This window comes from Nycticebus coucang, chromosome 8 (assembly GCF_027406575.1).
Source record: "Nycticebus coucang isolate mNycCou1 chromosome 8, mNycCou1.pri, whole genome shotgun sequence".
NCBI lineage: Eukaryota > Metazoa > Chordata > Mammalia > Primates > Lorisidae > Nycticebus > Nycticebus coucang.
Genome location: NC_069787.1, coordinates 115280337 through 115303119, shown reverse-complemented (window position 1 = coordinate 115303119; position 22783 = coordinate 115280337). Strand labels below are relative to the sequence as shown.

At 36.8% G+C, this 22783-nt stretch overlaps 1 non-coding gene across 1 annotated transcript; it reads left to right on the top strand.

Moving 5' to 3' along the window:
- Nucleotides 1-22236: 22236 nt before the first annotated feature.
- LOC128592959 (U6 spliceosomal RNA) lies at nucleotides 22237-22343 on the top strand. The gene has a single exon (XR_008382162.1). It is a non-coding gene; the product is annotated as a U6 spliceosomal RNA (small nuclear RNA).
- Nucleotides 22344-22783: the final 440 nt, after the last annotated feature.

Here is a 22783-nt window from a genome sequence, read left to right as displayed (position 1 = left end):
TGTAGGTGGTGAGTACTGCATGCTGTCCTATGATTTATTACCATTCATTTATCTATTCAAGTGTCTGATTTTTTTTTTTACTATTGTGAACAAAGTTGTTCAGAACAGTTTGAACATAGCTTGATGTTCATGCACAATTTCTATAGGATATGTACTAGAGAATAGAATTGCGGAGTCATAGATATGTGTCAGTGAAACTTTCAAAGTGATGAGAAGTTATTTTATTTTTTGATTTTTAATTTTTTTCATGTATACATTAATGCATTTAGGGGGTACAATGTGCTGATTTCATATAGAGTTAGGAACACTTACATCACACTGGTTAATATATACCTCATCTCATTTACTTAATTAATGTGTTAAGACATTTATACTCTATACTAATAGATCCAACATGTACCCTTGCATTATGCACCATAGGTATGATCCCACCATTCACCCTCCCTCAATCTTACCTCCCCTTTCCCATCCCTCCTCCTTCATCTTGGGCCATAGTTGTGATCTATTCTTCATATGAAAGTGTGAATGATTATAAATTGGTTTCATAATAGTACTTAGTACATTTAATTTAATTTAGCATTTATAAAATTGTGGTTTTAATTTGTATGCCCTTTATTACTAACCAGGTTAAATAACTACCAATGGGTTTATATAGTCTGTGTTTTTTGTTCTGTAAATTTCTATTCTTGACTGGGGTAAGTAGCCTCTAAGATAGCTCCCAGTGAGGCTTGCCTCATTGTGAAATCTTCTCCCTTGAGCAAAAGCTAGACTTAGGAATTTGCTTGTAACAAATAGAACATGGCGAAAAATGATTAGATGTTGATTCTGAGATTAGGTTACCAAGAGACTGTGACTTCAGCTCGCCCTCTCTTACCCTTTCCAGGACTCATACCCAGGGATGTCAGGGACCAGGATGGAGTGGCCTATGTGTTGAGGATCAGAGGGAGGCCGCTGGCCAAGAGCTGGAAAAACTGAGGCCCTTGATCCAGTGAGCTGGCAAGAACCGCCACATGAGTGAGCATGGCGGTGAGTTTTCTTCTCAAATTAAACTGCAGTATCTCCTAATACCTTGATGGCAGCTCTGTAGAGACCCTGGGTCAGAGGCACCCAGCTAAGCCTTACCCAAACTCTTGACTCACAGAAACTGGGGTAATATTGTTATCCATCAAATAATGAATACAGTGAACGTTGAAGCTTTTTTTTTTTTTTTTAGACAGAGTCTTACTATGTCACCCTTAGTAGAGTGCCATGGCATCACAGCTCACAGGAACCTCCAACTCTTGGGCTTAAGTGATTCTCTTGCCTCAGCCTCCTGAGCAGCTGGGACTACAGGCAGGGATTTTTTTGTTGTTGTTGCGGTTGTTGTTGTTGTTTTAGCAGATCCGGGCTGGGTTCGAACACGCCAGCCTTGGTGTATGTGGCTGGTGCCGTAACCACTGTGCTACGGACGCCGAGTTCGTTGAAGCTTTTTTTATGACTTAATACAGTTCTTCATATCTTCTAGGTGTAATACTTGTCAGTTCTATATGTTACACTAATTTTTTCCAAACTTAATATAGTAACATTTTTTTACTTTATCTTTTGAAGAAAGACTTTTGATAAAATATGAAAGACTCTATGCAAATATTTATACACACATGTATGAATGTATTCATATGTATATTTAGATATAATGTATTTTTATAATAGATATATTAAATATATTAGATATATAACATTTATTAAGGTATATGATCTTTACCTGTATACATATCTTCTCATGTCAAAATTTATTTGCAATGCCATGAACAGGAATTATTTTGCATTACTATAAGAAAAAGGCGAGTGACACCTGTGAGCTCAACATAAGTTGAAATCTCTCTGGAGAAATAAACCATGTAAAGATAACCAAGATGCACACAATCATGGGATCAGACAACTCCCGGGAGTTGGCTCTCACATTTTTGTGAAACTCACTCCCCCACCTTGCCATCATAAACAATCTCTTTCTCAAGGCTATTCTTATGAAAGCTTTCTCATGAAAGGCTTACTTATGTGGTGATTATTTACGTACGTGCAGCAAAAGTAGTAATTAGCTATGGAGGCCTCTTTTTGAGCTCCTTTGCAAATATAGGGACATGCAGTATTGAGCAACCATTACAGCCACTGAATTAATATGTCTGGAAGTTTTCAGAAGAAATCTCATACTGAACCTTTCAAAGTCTCTATTGTTGATATTGCGAGGCTAGTAAACTAAACTGCATACAACTTTTCCCACTGAAATTCACCTATAACATCCTTAAATTTTGAAAAATATTCCTCTCCTTAAGGTTCCCCAAATTTGCTGAGACTGCTAGCCTGACAGGAGCTGAATTCCTTCCCGCCTATTAGGATTAGGAACCTGCTAGCCAGGGATTTCAGTATTTCTGGGAGATAGATCACTTTAGACCCTATCTCTATGTATAAAGTCAACCTTATTCTTTAATAGTGCCTTGTCATAATTGAAGTAGTCTCAAATATACCACTGAAGGTAAGGTATTGTTTACAAAACTAATTTTTGCATTTATATTCTGATAAAAGAAGGACGGGGGAAAAAAGATCTCTACAAGGAGAACTACAAGTCAGTACAGAAGGCAAAATCTTCATGAAATTGGACTGCTGAACCAAATTTAGCAAACACAAAATTAATCTTCACTGAAATGGTTAGAACATTTTTATCACAGCTATTTGTTTTGACAAGTAGCACAAGAAAGATAAGTTTAAGAAAGAGTTGGCAGGTTTTGCTAGCCCAGATAAGAGGAATTCTAAGAAGTCCAGAAATTCAGAATGATAGGTTACAAACGCTGGCTTTATATCTCAGGTGTAAGAGTGGTTGGGATTTAAAAAAGACATCAAAATGAAAAAAAAAAAAAACCCTCATCAAACTTCTTAGTTCAGTAAAGTAATTCAGGGCTTAGATTAGAGTGAGATATGATCTTTTCACTTACATATTCCAGATGGCCTCATGGTCACCATAATTATGTCAAGAATAAAACTCAATGGGTTAAGGACAGAACATGAAAAGACTCAAAAGATCTTTGGGTGAGTATTAGGGTATTAAACTGACTGGAAGCCAATAAAACCGAAATTTTTAAAGAATTGTATTGCTGAAAATATTATGAATGTCCACTTAAAAGTCTTTTGACTTTTTTTGGGTTTTAAACTACTTTCACCACCCACGCCTGAGCAGAAAATAGACTAGAAATATGTGTAGCTGTAAAGAGGGCATTTTTTCCAGTCCCCATTTTAATCATGTCCAAAAAAGATAACTGAAAATATAAAATCTTGCAGAAGGTAAAACAAGAACCATAAAGAATAGTGGGAAAGGACACAGAGCAGATACCCACCCGAGGGTGGTGCGCTTTGGGGACGCCCAATCCTGGAGGATTCCCACATTGCCAGGGACCACTGAATATTTTGCTTCTTCTTACATTACTTCTTTTTCCAAATGACAATCCTCATTGGAATCATCCTACCCCTATGACACTAAGGTAAGTTGAGTATATGAAAGGTGGAGTATTTTCTTGGTTCCAGAAACAAGGCAATCTATGTAAAAATGTTACCAAAAAGGTTGTTTATAACCCAGACCACAAAAGCCTCCCTGATCAAGGTCCACCTTGGGTGTGGGCATTCCTGTAATGTCCTCAGTTATACACATTCTTCATTTTACAGACAAGGAAACTGATTTAATAAGTAACTTCTAACTGATATTTTGAAAGACTTTCCCCCTCCACACATAGAGGGTATGATAGTTATAATGTAGTTAAAAAATGGAAAAATTTGAGGCAGATATGCTGATGCAATTTGATGTCAATATAATCTAAATGAGCTAGCTTAAAAAATAAATGGTAGGTAATTTAGTTTAATTTTCTCTATGAAAATTAAAGTGTTCTGTTTTTACTTTTTCACTTTTTGTGCTACCACTAGACTATTGTCGGTGAGTCATGAGAAGGCAAGTAAAGTGGAGTGCAGGCGTTGATAATGATCACTTATATATTTTCATACTGTTCCAAAGCTGTACTTTGTTACTTATTCCAGATTTAGCTATTTTTATTTTAATTGGTACTTTTAGAGGTTTGGTGCCAAACCAGCTGTCCATCAGGTGAGGCAGAGAAATAACATTTTTGTTTTGGTAAAAATGAAAGCAAATTGACTAACATTTATCAATGATAATTTGAAATTGGCCACTGCTCATCTGTTGACTCCCATGTTTAGAAGATAATCGCCAAGGGCTTTGTCCTCTAGGAGGACTTGTATTTTTTTTTTCTTTCTTTTTTTTTTTTTTATTGTTGGGGATTCATTGAGGGTACAATAAGCCAGGTTACACTGATTGCAATTGTTAGGTAAAGTCCCTCTTGCAATCATGTCTTGCCCCCATAAAGTGTGACACACACCAAGGACTTGTATTTTTATCACACAAAGGAAGATTGAAAAGCACCCACAAAAGAGCATTGGTAGCAAATAAGAAAGCCTAATATAGTTTAGTTATTGTAGATTTTGGTTCTGCAAATAACTGCTAATGACATGAAAAGTTATTGGCTGAATCGGTAAATGAGTGGTTGAGACACACATTACAACAAAGACATATTTCTAATTTGATTATCATTGAGAAAATTTGCACATTGACTTTGTACCTCCACCCATCTTACACATACAAGCTCTTAAGATAATTTATATTCCTCACAGCACAACGTTTTACATAAGAACTTGATGAATGGATCTTGCAAATAGGTACTTCATACATATGTATTGATGATGCAGAACACTTTATTTATAAATAGATAATTTGTTATATTGTAGTAAACTCGCATGTGCCATGCTCCATAATGAATTTTTAGGTTACTTAGCCATGAAGTTTTAATAGTCCTTCTTCCCAGCCATTTCATTTTTCTCTTGGCTGTATCAGAGTAGCTATGTTCCCTGATTTGTTGGTTTATTGGAAAATATTGACATATTACTACTGTTGTTTTTTTTATGCCAGGTTCCTTCCTCAATAAGTATAAAACACCTGATATTTTTAAATTACAGGGAGGTAGACTCTTACTTATCCAAAAGAGCTCATTGTAATACTATGCTTTCTTTTTATTATTTACAAATCGTATTGATAGATTGTTATTAAAGCACTTTGCTGCTGCTAGCGTAAGAAACTTGAACCCATTTTGCTAGTTGCCTTTCATTAGGTGAATTACTCAGGATGATAGTTTAAATTCAAAGAGAGCAATGCTAGGGAGAAATATTGGAGCATGCCAGAGTTGAACAAATGGACAGGAAGATCTGGGATGTGCAAACAGAAATTGCAAATATATGTATAATTGGATCTTGTGTGTGTATATACACAAAGACACATAGATTGAAAAGTACATATAATTATATATAACATTAAATATTGAATTCAAAGTATAATTGATGGCAGCATAGACCTATGTATTGTGGATTAAATTACTATATATCTCTCAAAAAGATATGTTCAAGTCCTGACTTCAGTACTTGTGAATGTGAACTTATTTGGAAACACAGTCTTTGTGGATGTAACCAAGTTAAAATAAAGTCATTAGGTGGACCCATAATGCAATATAATAGCATCAGAAGAGGAGGAGAGAGACTCAGAGAACACATGGGCAGTGGGCAGAGATCAAAGTGTTATAGCTGCAAGCTGATGAAAGCCAGAGAACGCTAAGGATGGTCAGCAAATGCCCAGAGGCTGGAACAAGGCCAAGAAAGATCCCCCACTAAAATGGTGGCGCCTGTGGCTCAAGGAGTAGGGCGCCGGACCCATATGCCGGAGGTGGCGGGTTCAAACCCAGCCCCGGCCAAAAACCAAAAAAAAAAAAAAAAAAAAAAAAAAAAAAAGATCCCCCACTAAAGATCTGAGAAGGAGCACGGCCACGTAGACACCTTGATTTTGGACATGCAGCCTCCATAACTGAAATGACACATCCTATTGTTTTAAGGCACCCAGTGAGTGGTACTTTATTACATCACCTCTAAGAAACTAATGTACCTAACTAGCAAAGAGCTGACAAAGAAGACTAACTTTTGAAAGTGCTTAGTTCAAAGTGTCAAAAAGTTAATACTTTGATAATGCCCCTCTTTCCAAACACCTAGCAATATGAGTAAAACATAAAATAAGAAATTTAGAAGGACATGGCCTTTCTCAAATACAAAGGCACTATCTTTTTAGGCCAGACAGAGAAAAGCAATGCAAAATTGCGAACAAAGCAGGTGATATGGCTTTCCTGACTTCAGGTTCTTAGTAGGTGAGGTTTCCAGGATCTCAAAAGTGCCCTCAAGAATGGGGACCAATGTGGGGTTATGTACATTAAGTCTGGAGCTGGTTATAGCTCCTCGGGCCATAAAAAATAGAGACGGTCACAGCCTCACGAAGATGATGAATAAAACCATGACAAAAACAAGTAAGCTAGAAGATACCTCACCACACTTTGAAAGGGCCGAGCATGCTTATTTTTCAACCAATCATTTTGGAGAATAGCAAAAGCCTGAAGGCTACTAGGATAATGTTTAGATATATCACAGTAATTAGGAGATTAGAAGAAAAATATAGACATCTCATTTGTGCAAATGATCTAAAAGTCATCAATAAAAAACTATTAAACTAATTTTTAGCAGCAAATAAATACATACATTATAACTAACCAGGGTATTTTTCCAGGAAGACCAAGTGAGTTCAACTTCAAGAAAATTCATTACTCTTAAATGCCATATCAAATAGTCAAAGAAGTAAACAAACCCCACAAAGACAGATGCTGAAAACTCCTTTAACAAGTTCCAAAACTCACTTTTGATTTTAAAAACTATCAGATGAAAACTACAAGTATAAAAGAATTTTCCTAACTTAGTTGAAGTCATCAATGAAAAACCTACAAGTAAATAGCATTTTCATTAAATTAGGGATTAAAAAAAAGGGAGGCCTCCTCTGATGACTTCTAAACAAGAGTAAAATGTAGGCAATGACCAATGCAATCCTTAAAAAATGATTATAGGAAGAAATAAAGGGAAATAAATTAGGGAAATAATTACAAAGCAAGAGACAAAAGTGTTCTTGTCTATTATAGAATTACCTACATTTAGAGTTAAAGGAATCTGTAGACAGATTATTAGAACTACAACCATCCAGAGCGGCGCCTGTGGCTTAGTCGGTAAGGTGCCGGCCCCATACACAGAGGGTGGCAGGTTCAAACCCGGCCCCGGCCAAACTGCAACCAAAAAATAGCTGGGCATTGTGGCGGGCACCTGTAGTCCCAGCTACTCGGGAGGCTGAGGCAGGAGAATCACCTAAGCCCAGGAGTTGGGGGTTGCTGTGAGCTGTGTGACGCCACGGCACTCTACCGAGGGCAATAAAGTGAAACTCTGTCTCTACAAAAAAAAAATTAAAAAAAGAACTACAATCATCCAAATGTCAATATCAGTCCTAATTATAAATACAATTTACAAAACAACACAAAGTTGTTATTTAAAGTAGAAAATGTTACACATAGTATAAATTTGGTGGAGAAAAATTGGAGAAAAAAATCAAATAAATGGAAAGTTACATTCATGTGTTTGTTGGGAAAATTCTGGTGATGTACCCCAGATTAACTTCTAAAGCTAATATATTTTCAGTAATATTTTAGGTCTTTCATGAAGCATAAAAAGTACAAATGTTGAAACACATGATCAAAATAATGATAACAAATCAAACACAAACTGGGATAGTAGACTTGACTTAACAAATATCAGAAATTTCAATAAATGAATAATAAAGATATTGTACAGTATGAATAAATAAATTAATATAATATAAAGAGTCTTGAAAGTAACAGACCCACTCATATATGACAATAATGGATGAGGGATATGGCGTTACAAATGAATAGAAGAAATGGACTAATAAATGGTTCTGGGGCAATTGTTTATCCACATAAAAAAAAAAACATTAAAATAGGTCCTTTAAAATGGTTTTAGAACAATATAGAATAATATCATTATGACCTACAGATAAGAAAGATCTTATTTATTCAAGATATAGAAAGCAATAATCATAATAAATGCTGATATATTGGTAGACTATAAGTGAAACATTTTGTGCAAAGAAAAAACTATAAACTTGTAATAAACTAAAAGAAAATACTTGTTATCTACACGAGAGACAAATAGAAGTATCAACTGCCCAATGAACATATGCAAACAATACACAAAGGTGATTTGCAGAAGAAAAAATAAAAATGGTCGATAATGAATGAAAAGATACTCAGCTGCAGAGGTAAATTAAAACAATGAAACAATTTTTTTATACTTGATACCAGCAAAAGTGAAAACAATCTGGTAACAACAGGTGTTAGAGAAACAAACTCTCACTCCTAGAAGGACTGTTAAATAGTCCAGATTCTCTGGAGATCAGTGTGGTGTATAGTAAAGCTGATGTATCTCATGATAGAAATTTTACCCATGGATGTACTTTATGGAGAACTCCTATAAATTAAGAAGGCGACATGTACAAGAATGATCACTACAGCATAATTCATAATAATGAAAATAGAGTGAAATGTACATCAATTAGAAAACATACAAATACATATTGTGCAATCTAACAGGAGAACAAATTGATTTTAAAATAAGGCACATGTGGGAGAACGTGGATACATTTTTTTAAAAATCAGTGAAAATGGGGTTTATAGAATGTGAAATAGTATATACTATTTATACATTTTAAAATCCTTCATGTAGTCTATAATCAAAACAAAGAATACAGTATTGATATAACTTACAAAAATAAAGCAAACATAAGATTTAAGTATCATTAGTTTGCTTTTAGATAAATATCTTCCTTCATAGAATTCAAAATACATTTAAGATAACACTTCAGAGTTATCATAGGGAAGCAAAATATTAGCTAAATGATACAAATTAAGGAAAACAACAAATATGGAACATAGACACTTAAAAATAATCCAGGCTAATTATTCCAACCTCCCTCCTGGGAGACTCCGTTGGGATTGCTAACGAGATGCACCAAAGCACATTTTGTGTTTCGTTTTACTCTTTCCTACACCGTTCAGTAGGGAGGCCAGTTGACAGTGAAATGACCAAAACTCAGGAGCTAGAGCCAATAGAAGACTCCCCCGAAGTCTCCAGATAATTCACAAATTAGATAATCAACTCCTGAATAATCAGGATTTGACCCTAATAAATATCAACTCACACAATGAAAATAAGTCACATATTTAAAACTTCTCTAGGGTTGTTTATTTTTTAAATCAGTTTGCTCTCTGAGTAGCAGATACTCCCATCACTGTCATTATCAGGATGTGGAAAGGAAACATAGGTGCTACTTTTCTACCTTTCAGCTTTTCAACACAACAAATAAATACTGATGTCCATTTCTATGATTTTAATTTAGAGACTCATTAGAGAACAATATAATTGCTGTTTTCCGCATAATATGGGGGTAATGTCTGTGTTTGGACTTTTCAATCCTAGGAATTTACTTTTTAAAAACACATTCTTGTTTCTTGTCTTGAACTAAAAAGCAAAGTAAAATAAGGCCTCTCAAATCTTTTTCTTTAATTACTTTTTTCAATTATTTCATTAAGAAACTTTGGAATGTTAACCATTTTAACCACTAAACGTTATAAACAGTGTTTTTTGTAGAAAGCAATAATGAATTCCACTAAAAACAATGACCTAATATGACTGCCAAACTTCAAAGCTGTCTTCTTGCATAAAAGTGTGCATTTCTCAGGACAGAATGAGTTTATATTAAGGTTGTCATGGGGCATTTACAAAGGAGCAGTTGACATATGGTTGTAGATTTATGCCTGGTAATTATAGAGCTCTTTACAGTTTTAAAAATGCTTTCATATTTCTTATGTCACTAGTTCTTAAAATAATTCTGTAAGGTCACAAATGCAGTGTTTCTTATTTTACGGATGAGGAAATTGAGGTCTCAAAAAACTATGTGACTTGACAAGATCATCTAGCTAGGAGGTAGTGGGCTAGGCCCATTCAAATTTAGGCCTTCTGAGCTTAACACAGGGCTCCTTTTGTCTGCTTGGATGCCCGACTTTATTATCAAAAGCCTAAATACGTACCTGTGCACTGTACCATCATTCAAAAACAATATCTTTGGTAGATGTCACCATTACATTCAGGAAAGAAGAATTGGAGTATTATTATTGTATTCCAGAGTTTAAGAGGAAGTTAGTAAAATGACGAGAAGATCTAACAAAAATTAGTAGAAACTTAGAAGAAACTATATGTGGTAGAAAAAAGTACAATTTGTGAAAAGATTGAACAGAAATTAGTTATAAATTAGAAATTCAATAAATACACGGCAGGGCTACAGAGTCCATTGCCGTCTCAGTTTAGTGGTTATTTTAAATTAGCTCCTGTGGACTCATCCCTGTACAGCGCAAGGCTGTCTCCATATGACACCACTTCCTCATTCTGAGGCTTCATCCTTCTCTCTGGAGGATTATATACTTATGAGAATCCTAGGCGCTGGGTAGGATTCTCAAATATGTATGTGGTTTGTCAGAATCAGGGTAGGATGTGGGTGTGAACCAGGGATCTAGTTGAAGTTTCAAGGAACAGATAAACTTCCGGCCATACTGAGTGGTTTTCCGAGAAGGGCTGCCCTGGCTTCTGCTTTGACTCTCACAAGAGGATAGGAGTGGCGCTTGCTCTGGCCACATCTGACTCCTCATTGGCTTCCCACGTGACTCCTAACTCCATTCTTCTGCACATGACATCTTTTGATCTAGTATTTAGAACTAGAAAAAACTATAAGAAACTCGATTTGTTGGGCGGCGCCTGTGGCTCAAGGAGTAGGGCGCCGGTCCCATATGCTGGAGGTGGTGGGTTCAAACCCAGCCCCGGCTCAAAAAAAAAAAAAAAGAAACTCGATTTGTTTAGGTCCCGGGGATACAGGACAGGTGGCGCGGTGGCCCCAGCCAGCTGAGCTGAGCTGAGCTGGAGGACCTGCTGCCTCCGCCTTGGCGGTCTTGGTGCCCGGCAGCCGGCAGAGGAACGGGGCTCCCACCCCCACGGGAGGCTCCACTAGCCAAAGGGACCGAACAACTGGTGGGGAGACACTGGTCCCTGGATGTCTCCTTCCCTTTACACTTAAGACTGAATGCAGAACCCCCATTTCCTGTGCCTAGGTCAATTTCGTGTAAGTTTCCTAGGCCTCAATTGATTCACCCATGCCCCAGGGGAAGACTGTGTGCATTCATTTCCTGGCCAAGGAACCGTGCATCTATATATACGCTAGATGGAGAGAGACAAAGAGAGCTTTTATCTCCCAACTTGGGTTTTCTCTCCCTACTGGGAGCTTTAGTATTTTTGTACTCTTTTCTGTAAATAAATTCTGTCTTACCACTGATCTGTGGTCTGTGGATTTATTCTTCAAATCACCCATACCAAGAACCTGAAACTCCGGTATCACCAGGATCAGCCACTTTTGAGCATGATAACAGCTAATAATAGTGGGAATTCAATACTTACCAGGGGTAGGTGCTCGTCTAAGCAACTAATGCATGTAACTCATCTAAGTTGTACAACCCATTTTGTACTTAAGAAAACTGAGGCATGAAAAAGCTGAACCCCCTGCCCTCAAGTATTTGCTTATTAACTTAAAAGCCAGCATGTGAACTCAAAGAGTCTGGCTCCAGATTCTGCATTTTTTTTTTCAATTTTATTTATTTTTTATTAAATCATAACTTTGTACATTGATCCATTTATGGGGTTCAGGGTACTGCTTCGATATACAATGTGAAATGCTTACTTTGAACTAAGTAACACATCCATCACAATTATATTCATTTCTTTTTTTTATTTTTATTATTTTTTTTTTTTGTAGAGACAGAGTCTCACTTTATGGCCCTCAGTAGAGTGCCATGGCATCACACAGCTCACAGCAACCTCCAGCTCCTGGGCTTAAGCGATTCTCTTGCCTCAGCCTCCCAAGTAGCTGGGACTACAGGTGCCCGCCACAGCACCCGGCTATTTTTTTTTTTTTTTTTTTTTGTTGTTGTTGTTGCAATTTGGCCGGGGCTGGGTTTGAACCCGCCACCCTCGGCATATGGGGCCAGCGCCCTACTCACTGAGCCACAGGCGCCGCCCCGGTATATTCATTTCTTAATAGTTTTGAAATGTACCATTGCATCATGCACATTAAGCACTTGATCACATTCCTTTCAGCAAGATAGATTCATAGGAGCACTTGTTGAATCCTTCAAGTCTAATTGCTATGGATGACAGCAGAGGATAGAGAGAGGGAGGTTAAAAGATCCTTTACAGGGAAAAATGAAGGAGTCTGTTAGTGCAGAATAGGAAAAAGCCCATCAGTAAATATCTCAACATAATACCTGCTCGTAAGTGATTATTAACATTACATGTAATAGACCATATAGAGAGTGATATCTCATATTAGATGGATGTCTCCATTAATTTATTAAGCACAAGAATATGATTTTCATATTTCTATTTTAAGAGCCTCAGATTCAAACCATGTATGTGAATTTTCCATCTTGCAGTATTTGAACATCTCTATTTCAATACTATCAAAATCACCTAACATATTTGAGAAAAATAGATACATCTTGATTTAGTTAACTTGGATACCGTATCAGTTTATGTGACTGCTGAAATTCAAAGCTATTTTTCCCTTTCTTTCTTTCTCGCTATATTCCTTGCAACGATGCAAGAATACTGAGGAGTTTTGGGAGGGGGAGAGGAGGAGACTCAGTTAACTCTGATTCTGCCTGCTAAACATTTAGCTATTTTTCAAATGTTAATTTGCAATCGTATTTGTAACGAAGGTGTTCTTTCTCAGCCAAATTTTGAATTCTCAGTTCTATTTTACAGTGCACTCAAGTTATAGGCTATGAAATTAAAAGCATCCTAGAGATAGTAGATAAATCAATTTGGTAGTAGTCTATTGCTTTGGGGCTAATTGCATTACTGTTTTAGTTTCAGGAGTTGCCTTGATGATCAAGAGCTGTCTCAGTCATCTGTATATTTCAAGCATTAGTTAATGAATGACACAAAACAGAGTGTATATTAGAAATGGATGATTTGGTGGCACTAATATTCCACTTTGGCTACTCTGCCGTATGAAACAGCATTTCATAATTGAGAGTCCCTTCGAAAGGCTTTTCCTTGCCACTTTGCTTATCACTTTCATTCCTTAAAGTGATTACTGAATATTGATTTTATAATGAGAAAATTATGGCATGCTTCTTGAGGTCATTTTTATCTTTCATTTGCCTTTTCAAAACTTTCACTGTGTGGATATTTTAAGATTATTTTTCTTCTTTTTTTCTCACCTCGGGTTTCTCTCACTTCTCTGGGTAAGAGATTCTAGTAACTGAACTTCAGATAGTGAGGATACACAAGTTTTCCAATGTATCTTTGAGTAAACCCAGTTTACATTTTTATTTATTTTTTCTTTTTTATAAATTTCAGAATATTACAGGGGTAGAAAAGTTTGGTGACATAATTTTTTTTTTTTTTGAGAGACAGAGTCTCACTTTGTTGCCCTTGGTAGAGTGCTGTGGCATCATAGCTCACAGCAACCTCCAGCTCTTGGGCTTAGGTGATTCTTTTGCCTCAGCCTCCCTAGCATCTGCGACTGCAGGCACCGGCTATTTTTTTGTTGCAGTTTGGCCGGGGCCATGTTCGAACCCGCCACCCTCGGTATATTGGGCCAGCGTCCTACTCAGTGAGCCACAGGCGCCGCCCAACATAAATTGTTTTGGGGTAGCCTGAGTAAAAGTATTATCACCCTGGACCCAACAGCCTTCTGTGGCTCCCGCCATCTGTGCTGGAGTTGAGAAATGTTTATATGGGAGTAAGTGGGATGAAAACTGAGGGACTGAAGGTGTGGAGGGAAGAAATCAGGCACATGCCATCTATGTTTGTGTTTGCAGTGTTGGAAACAGGCAGCCTGGTGCTTTGTCCTCCAGAAGATCTCAGTTCACTGGTGCCAGCAGATTTTGGCACTATGAGGGAAGAAGAAAGGGAGGGATAAACTGGCACTCCACCTCCCCTTCTCACTGGACTGCAGGCCTTTCAGGGATTATTCCTTGCAGATGTACTCCTCTTTCGGGTTCTTCTCCATAATTTCTTCTCAAAGAATCTCTGGCACTTTTGTCCAATGTGAACATTTAATACAGCTTTTTTGATCATGTGTGCCTCTCTAATTACATAATGCGTTTTGTATTATTTCCTAATTATTTCATGCTTCTTTTATTAATATATCAAGTCATTTTATAGCTTATTGATGTAGGTCATAACATGGGTTTCAAAAACTTCCATTGAATTTGATTTACTGATTAAATTATATCTCTCTGTATATTTTACAATCTTATAATCATAGAGTTTAAGAAGTGCTTTGACCTTTATGCTCTTATGAGCATAATGAGTCATGCATTTCAGCCAGTGTCTTAGTTGCAAGCACCAGAATCTATTATGGTAGATTTAAATAGAAAAAAAATATTAAAAGTTATTAGATTGTGCAAATGTCTTTATGATAAAAGGATTTTTTTCCTTCTGGGTAGATGCCCAATAATGGGATTGCAGGATCAAATGGGAGGTCTAGGTTGAGTTCTTCGAGGGTTCTCCATACTTCTTTCCAAAAAGGTTGTATTAGTTGGCAGTCCCACCAGGAGTATAAAAGTGTTCCCTTCTCTCCACATCCACGCCAGCATGTGCAGTTTTGACATTTTGTGATGTGGGCCATTCTCGCTGGGGTTAGATGGTATCTCAGGGTGGTTTTGATTTGCATTTCTCTAATAATTAGGGATGATGAACATTTTTTCCTTTGTTAGCCATTCATTTGTCTGTCTTCTTTAGAGAAGGTTCTATTCATGTCTCTTGCCCATTGATATATGGGATTGTTGGCTTTTTTCATGTGGATTAATTTGAGTTCTCTATAGATCCTAGTTATCAAGCTTTTGTCTGATTGAAAATATGCAAATATCCTTTCCCATTGTGTAGGTTGTCGATTTGCTTTGGTTGTTGTCGCCTTAGCTGTACAGAAGCTTTTCAGTTTAATGAAGTCCCATTTGTTTATATTGGTTGTTGTTGCAATTGCCACGGCAGTCTTCTTCATGAAGTCTTTCCACAGGCTGGTATCTTCCAGTATTTTTCCTATGCCTTCATTGAGGACTTTTATTGTTTCATGCCTTAAATTTAAGTCCTTTGTCCATCTTGAATCAATTTTTGTGAGTGGAGAAAGGTGTGGGTCCAGTTTCAGTCTTTTACATGTGGATGTCCAGTTCTCCCAGCACCATTTATTGAATAGGGAGTCTTTCTCCCAAGGTATGATCTTGTTAGGTTTGTGGAAGATTAGGTGGTTGTAAGATGTAAGTTTCAATTCCTGGTTTTCTATTCGATTCTAAATGTCTATGTCTCTTTTTTTTGCCAGTACCATGCTGTCTTGACCACCGTGGCTTTGTAGTACAGCCTAAAATCTGGTATGGTGATGCTCCCAGCTTTATTTTTAATCACTAAGAACTGCCTTAGTTATCATAAGGACACTTGCACAAGACTGTTTGTTGCAGCTCAATTTACAATTGTCAAAATGTGGAAACAGCCTAAATGCTCACCAACCCTGGAATGGATTAACAAGCTGTGGTCTATGTACACTATGGAACACAATTCATCCATTAAAAAAATGGAGACTTTACAGCCTTTGTATTAACCTGGATAGAAGTGAAACACATTATTCTTAGTAAAGCATCACAAGAATGGAGAAGCATGAATCCTATGTACTCAATTTTGAGATGAGTACAATTAATGACACAGTGGGGGTGGGGAAAGGAAGAGCAGAGAGAGGGAAGGAGGGAGGGGGTGGGGCCTTGGTGTGTGTCACACCTTTTGGGGGCAAGACACGATTGTAAGAGGGACTTTACCTAACAAATGCAATCAGTGTAACCTGGTTTCTTGTACCCTCAAGGAATCCCCAACAATAAAAAAAAAGTTATTAGATAGCTCAGAAACTCTTCAGAAGGGCTCTTAGTTATTAGATAGCTCAGAAACTCTTCAGAGACAAAGATTTGAAAGTAATTTCCAGAAGCAATGCTCATAACTAGGAATCATGTTCTAATGAAGAAACTTCCCTGGTGTCACAACTGCCATAGAGAAGCAAAACCCGGGAAGGAGAGTTTTCTGAAACCAGGACTTCCTAATTGTGGATGTCACTTCTTTCACAGGAGCTCTACTTTGGTAGACATCTTTGCTCCAATGACAACTCCAAAACAAAGTTTTGTGCAATGTCATGCTGACAGTGTCCAGCCTTTTGTGGGTGGGTCTGATATATGGATGAGGTAACATTTCTGAGTGATAAATACAAGGAAACTGGAAAATTTGGGTTTTGCCTTTCCTATTAGGAATTCTCAACTCAATGTGAGAATTTTCCCATTTACAGAAAGACTATTTAAAAGATGATGGGCAGGTATGAAAATGATTAATTTCCAACAAGAGATGTTATAGAATAAAACTTGGAATTAAAAGAATTACTTATTTTCCTTCTATTTAAAGAAACTGAATATGAAATAATTATGTCATCCAAAATATAAATTTAAAAGCAAGTTATAACTTATATGCTATCATTGACTTATAAAATATGGATTGGTTAATAATTTTTAAAAATCTCATATTTTTAAAGCAGCCCCAATAAATTATAAAGAAATATGCTTATATTTATCATGAAAAGATGTATCAAATATTAACACTTTTTGATAATTTGGGATCACTAGAAAAACTATGTAGTCTGTTGCTGGGGTAGAAAAATTGTGATGAGAGAATTAACTTTGAGGGAGGAGTGAACAGCCAGACTAGAAATAGCTCACATGCTCTACTCCCAAGAAAAGGATCAAAGGTTGCAGGTAGATATCCATCTATGGATGGGGCCTTCTTGGAAAGAGCATTGTGAATCATCAGAGAAATGATGCGGGCAATCAGAGTGAAAGAGAAGGTGATGGGATGAACCATTCAGCAAGATCAAAAGGGAACTAGGAGGCATCTGTGTGCAGGAAGGATAGGAGGACAGAGCCCTGGGATCTGTACATCCCCCACAGGCTCTATAGCCCAGGCCATGACCTCCTCCCACACAACTCCAGACGTGCAAATGGAGCTGGGAGCTGCTTGAAAACTGTGCAGTGACCTGGTCCCGTTCCCAGGTTGCAGCAACTGATCCCATTCTGAGTTCTCAGGGCTAACAGGGCTTGGCTCTGCTCAGCCTCCTCCACATTGTCCTAACTAGGGTAGAGAAGGAGCAGAGAGAGTGGATGTCCTCATGTGCCCTGTGACTAGGAGCCGAATACTCCAATGGAAGCTTAAGGGAACCAGAGATGCCACCTGAGTCGACTGCAGCAATTTCCTCTGCAGGACGCAGGCATGGGGAGAGCCCCAGCTACCCAGTGGCTTGGAACCAGGGCCTAACCCTGGTGATTCTGATGCTGCCACCTCGTCCGTGGCTATGTCTCATCATTATTCTGCTATAGCCCTGCCCTGTTTATCTGTCCTGAAGCTCCAGTGCTGCCACTGAGAACTGTGGCTCTGTGTCCATAGTTCACATGCTTCACCTGGACCTACAGCTATGCCCTGGCAGCTGCCACACTGATGCCCAACCCCACAGCCCTGCTCCTTCAACTACTGAGCTGGACCCTGCCTCTGAGGCTCCAGTGCTGCTGTTGGAACCCCTGGCTTCACCCCTTAGGCATCTACTGGCTGCCTAGCAGTCCAATGCTCCACCAAGGGCTTACCAGCCTTGAGCTGCTATCATACCCAGACCCACTGGGAGTGAACACCCACAGTACTGACACCAACAAAACACTGCCTAGATAGGAACTAGCCCATAGCTGCCACTGTCACCACTAAAGGGAGATACAAGGTTGTCTCAAAAAAAAAAAAAAAAAGAACAACCCTATTAAAATGTGGCAAAAGACATGAACAGATGATTTTCAAAAGATCAAAAGAAAATAGACAAATGGCAAAAAAAAAAAAAATGAAATCACTAATAATCAAGGAAATAAATACAAGTTAAAACTACAATGAGATACTACCTTAGTTCTGTTAGAATGGCTATAATTAAAGTCAGAAAACGATAGATGCTGGCATGGATATACAGAGAAAGGAGGATGGACACTATGGGCGGTGCCACAAATTAGAACACACTGGGGAGAGTCCTCAAAGAAATAAATATAGCCTTACCATTCAATCCAGCAATCCCACCACTGGGTATCCAACCAAAAGAAAAGAATTTATCTTATCAAAACAACATCTGCAATAAAACATTTATCACAGCACAGTTTATAATTGCAAAGATGTGGAATCAACCCATGTGCCCATCAATTCCTAAATGGATTAAGAAAACGTGATATATACAGGATGAACATAAAGTTCATGTGCAATTTAAAATAGTTTTACATAATAAATTGCACACAAACTTTATGGATACCATATATATATCATATATATGCGTGTGTGTATATATATGTGTGTGTGTATATATATGCATATATATTTACATACATACGTACCATGCATATATATTTACAAACATACATACCATGGAGTACTATTCAATCCTAAAAAATAATGAATTAATGTATTTTGAAGTAACTTATATGGAACTGGAGACAATTATCTTATACAGAGTACCTCAGGAATAGAATAAGCACCACATGTACTTACTAATTATTGGGAACTAAATGATGGGCACACAAAGGCACAAAGAGATGTCCAGGTCACTGGAAATCGAGAACGGTGGTTGTACATACCGTGTACTATGAACACAATTACGGTGATGTGCACACTAAAAGCCCCAAGTCAAGCATTACATAAGGTATGCATTCAGCAAAAACATTTCTACCTCCTTGATATTTTGATATAAAAACAATAAGAAATAATGATGACATGGTGAATGGGGGCTAACATGTGGATTAAAAACAATAGGGATACAGTATTGATATATATCTAAACTTTACTACACTTATTTCAACATAGACTCACTTCTTAGACATTTATTCACATGTAAAGCATTAATTGCTGTTAAATATCTTGGACTCATATTTTATAAATAGGTACATAATATAAAAATAATGAGATGCCCAAGTGCCCATCGATCCACGAATGGATTAATAAATTATGGTATATGTATACCATGGAATACTATGCAGCCTTGAAGAAAGATGGAGACTTTACCTCTTTCATGTTTACATGGATGGAGCTGGAACATATTCTTCTTAGTAAAGTATCCCAAGAATGGAAGAAAAACTACCCAATGTACACAGCCCTACTATGAAACTAATTTGGGACTCTCACATGAAAGCTATAACCCAGCTACAACTTAACAATAGGGGGAAGTGGGAAAGGGGGGGGGTGGGTAGAGGGAGGGGAATCGGTGGGATCACACCTGTGGTGCATATTACAGGGGTATTTGCGAAACTTGGTAAATGTAGAATGTAAATGTTTTGGCACAGTAACTGAGATAACGCCGGAAAGGCTATGTTAACCACTGTGATAAAAATGTGTCAAATGGTTTATGAAGTGAGTGTATGATGCCCCATAATCATATCATTGTATACAGTTATGATTTAATAAAAAAATTAAAAAAAAAAAAAGAAAAAACAAACAAACAAAAAAAATAATGAGATGAACTCTGGTGTCTATAATGGTATTTTAGAAATTGCAACATAAATAAGAACTTCTTCTGGTGGTTTCTGAATGAAACAAAATCCCATCCATCTTGGGAGATTTATGTTATACTGGGACATTCAGTGCAGTGTGTCTGTGGCAGGACTGGAAGCATTTCCATGAAAGAAACAATTGCAGCCTAAACCCCATAGGATGTACCTAATGGATCCCTTTTATATCTTTAATTGCAGCAATTCTGTGGGTGAAAGGAACAACACACAAAATGATAAAAAGAAAACTTGAAGTAGTTATGTTTCTAAAAACATCACTTAATAAATTATAAGAAGACTAACAGGGAGCCCAGCAAGTGAGTGAGGAAACATGGGTTTATTCCCCAGATGGTCTTTAAAAGATGGGAAGGAGAGGAAGCTAAGTGTGGACTGCAGATGAAATATTTACAAAATAAACCCCACAGGCAACAATAATTGAATATTTTATATTTTGACTTATTCAACTTTTATGATTTAATTTTTTTCTTCCTTGAGTTTAATTAAGCTTTCCCTAGGGTCACAGCCTTGAAAACTTTACGAAAAATAAAGCTATTTTGTTTACGAGGCAGGTTTTCATAGCTCTCTTTAAACTGAAGTATGTATTTTGTTAAAATATTTTTCCAAGGGCTGCTGTTCAGCATTTTTAAGGTGTCTGCTGTTCCATTAAAAAGTAATGCTTAATAGTTTGGCAAAGACAATGTCTTATGCATAAAAATGTTTTGTTTCCCTATGCTATGCTGATAGTTCTTATCAAATATGTATAACATTTTCAATATATGGCAAGGTAACTAAATGTAGGTTCTTAATAGAAGAAATTTACCATGAGACAATAATTTAAACTATTCCTTCACTAATTTATTTACTTGAATTATTAATTTATGTATCTGCATATTAATTCATTCATTTATTCATTCAGTCAAATACAACCTGCTATGTACTGCTTATGATGCTAAGTGATACTAAGAAAAAAAATAACAGAAAAGGAAAAGCTGACTTTTGCTAGCTCTTCCATTTTATAATGACATTAACTCCTTTTTGCTTTCACATAGCATAATAGGATTAGCTGTGTGTACAGGTTTTAGAATTTTACAGACTGATTTATGTTTGGATCTAGATTAGATCTTGGTAGAAAGGAAAAGTAGAATCAAAGGACAATACATTCCTGCTCTTCCAATGGCCAAGTTTCCAGGCATGGATATTCAGTGATTCAATCAGGCCATTTTGGCTATAACTGGGAAGACATGTAGCCATAAAAGAATACAGAGGAGAAGGTAAAGAGAGGAACTTATTTTTAAAGAAAATAGGTTATATTTTCACTGTCTTTATAAGATACTATCATAGTTTATTTGCAACAAAGTAAATGAATCAAAAGATTATTGGAAGATCAACAGTTGGGGGTTTACTTAATTTTCTTATTAGGAAACATCAACTACCATCAAGAACAATATCCTACCTGTTAATATCGGGCCATCCAAAATTGTGTAAAAATAGTAAAGTGATCTCTACCTTAATTTTAATGGTACTGATGAGTTTTATTGTCAGTAACTTGGAAGATAAAAAAGGGCTCATGAAAAAGGCATGGAGAGCTTGGTACAGTATGACATAGCTATGAATCGCAATCTGAACATGATTCTACAGGTTATATACACTGTGGGCATTTCTATATGCACCCCAACAGCCAAGAATGATACATTCTTTTAATTCACCGCTTTCATTTTTTAACTGAATTGACTATATACCTTTTATTTTTCCTTTTAAAAGTTTTGTGAGAAACTCAAGATCTTTCTACATGGAGTCCAGAGTTTTAGATATACAGGAATAGTTATCAGTTTTCTGGATAATTTTAAATATGAACCTTGGATATCTTCTAATAAGTAATAGTGTAATAAATAGTCTATTGGGTTCTATTATTGATTAGAGGATCTCCAGTGTCCTTCCTCTGAATATTCATTCAACTATTAGGTACTGGCCAGGAGCTCTGAGAGGTGGTTAAGCCACTTACAGAGACTGAGACAGCTTAGACTTGCCCTCATAATTATTCGTACACATTAGTATAGTTGACTAAATAATTCCAATTTTGCCTATTCTTATTGTTTGGAGATGTACCTCAAAGTATATTTGTTTTTGGTGAATGCTGGTATTTTTTTCTGATGTAATGAGATGGAAAGAAGTAGCATAAGAAAGCAGCATTGGGTAAAGCAGGTTGTAAGTTTAGTCAGTTTAGCAATCAAAAAGCTATCTGTCATGCTGATATTCTCTCTATATACATATTTATATACTCACATATGCAGACACACGAACGCGTGCGTGTGTATACATAAATGCTCGCAAAACATGTACAAAATTTTGACTCTTCTTTACCACCCATAGCCATGGTATGAAATGTTAAATGTTTTCAGCAAGCTAATTGTTTTATTTATTTGGATGAAGTGTCTGAGACCCGTCCATAGCCTCATTCCTGCTACATCCATGAACGCATTTTTAACAGACACACACACGAAATTAACTGTTAAAAGTGTACAAGGTAGTGCTCCCTTCTCCAGCACATATACTAAAATTGAATTAATACGGTGAAGATTAGCATGGCCCATGTGTATAAATAACACACAAATTCATGGAGCATTCCATATTTAAAAAAAAAGATAATGTGTCCAAGGTAAACTTCCAAGCAAAGGAAGTTTCCCTGGAAAAGGTGAGTTCTAACACACTGAAGTTGCCGTAATATTTATCACTAGGGTTAATCTTCCACAAACACATATGTAAACAACACACACATATACAGAAAATGGTTTTATGTCAATTATTCAAGCCCATGTTTTACACATACACTTACTATTTATCACCTGACATATCCCATAACTTCTTCGCTGGACTCTGAAAATAAACGACTGTAAATAAAACAATATTGAAGACTTGAGACTTGATTTCTTATTTTCCTGTGAGACAACCAGCCTCTCTCTATTGAAGCTGTTCAAAGGTCTTGTACTATAGCTCTGTTGAAAAATTGCACTGGCCCTCCAAATATCTTAATGACTTTTCTCTCAGCAGTTGGTAATGGTGAAATGTTATTCTAG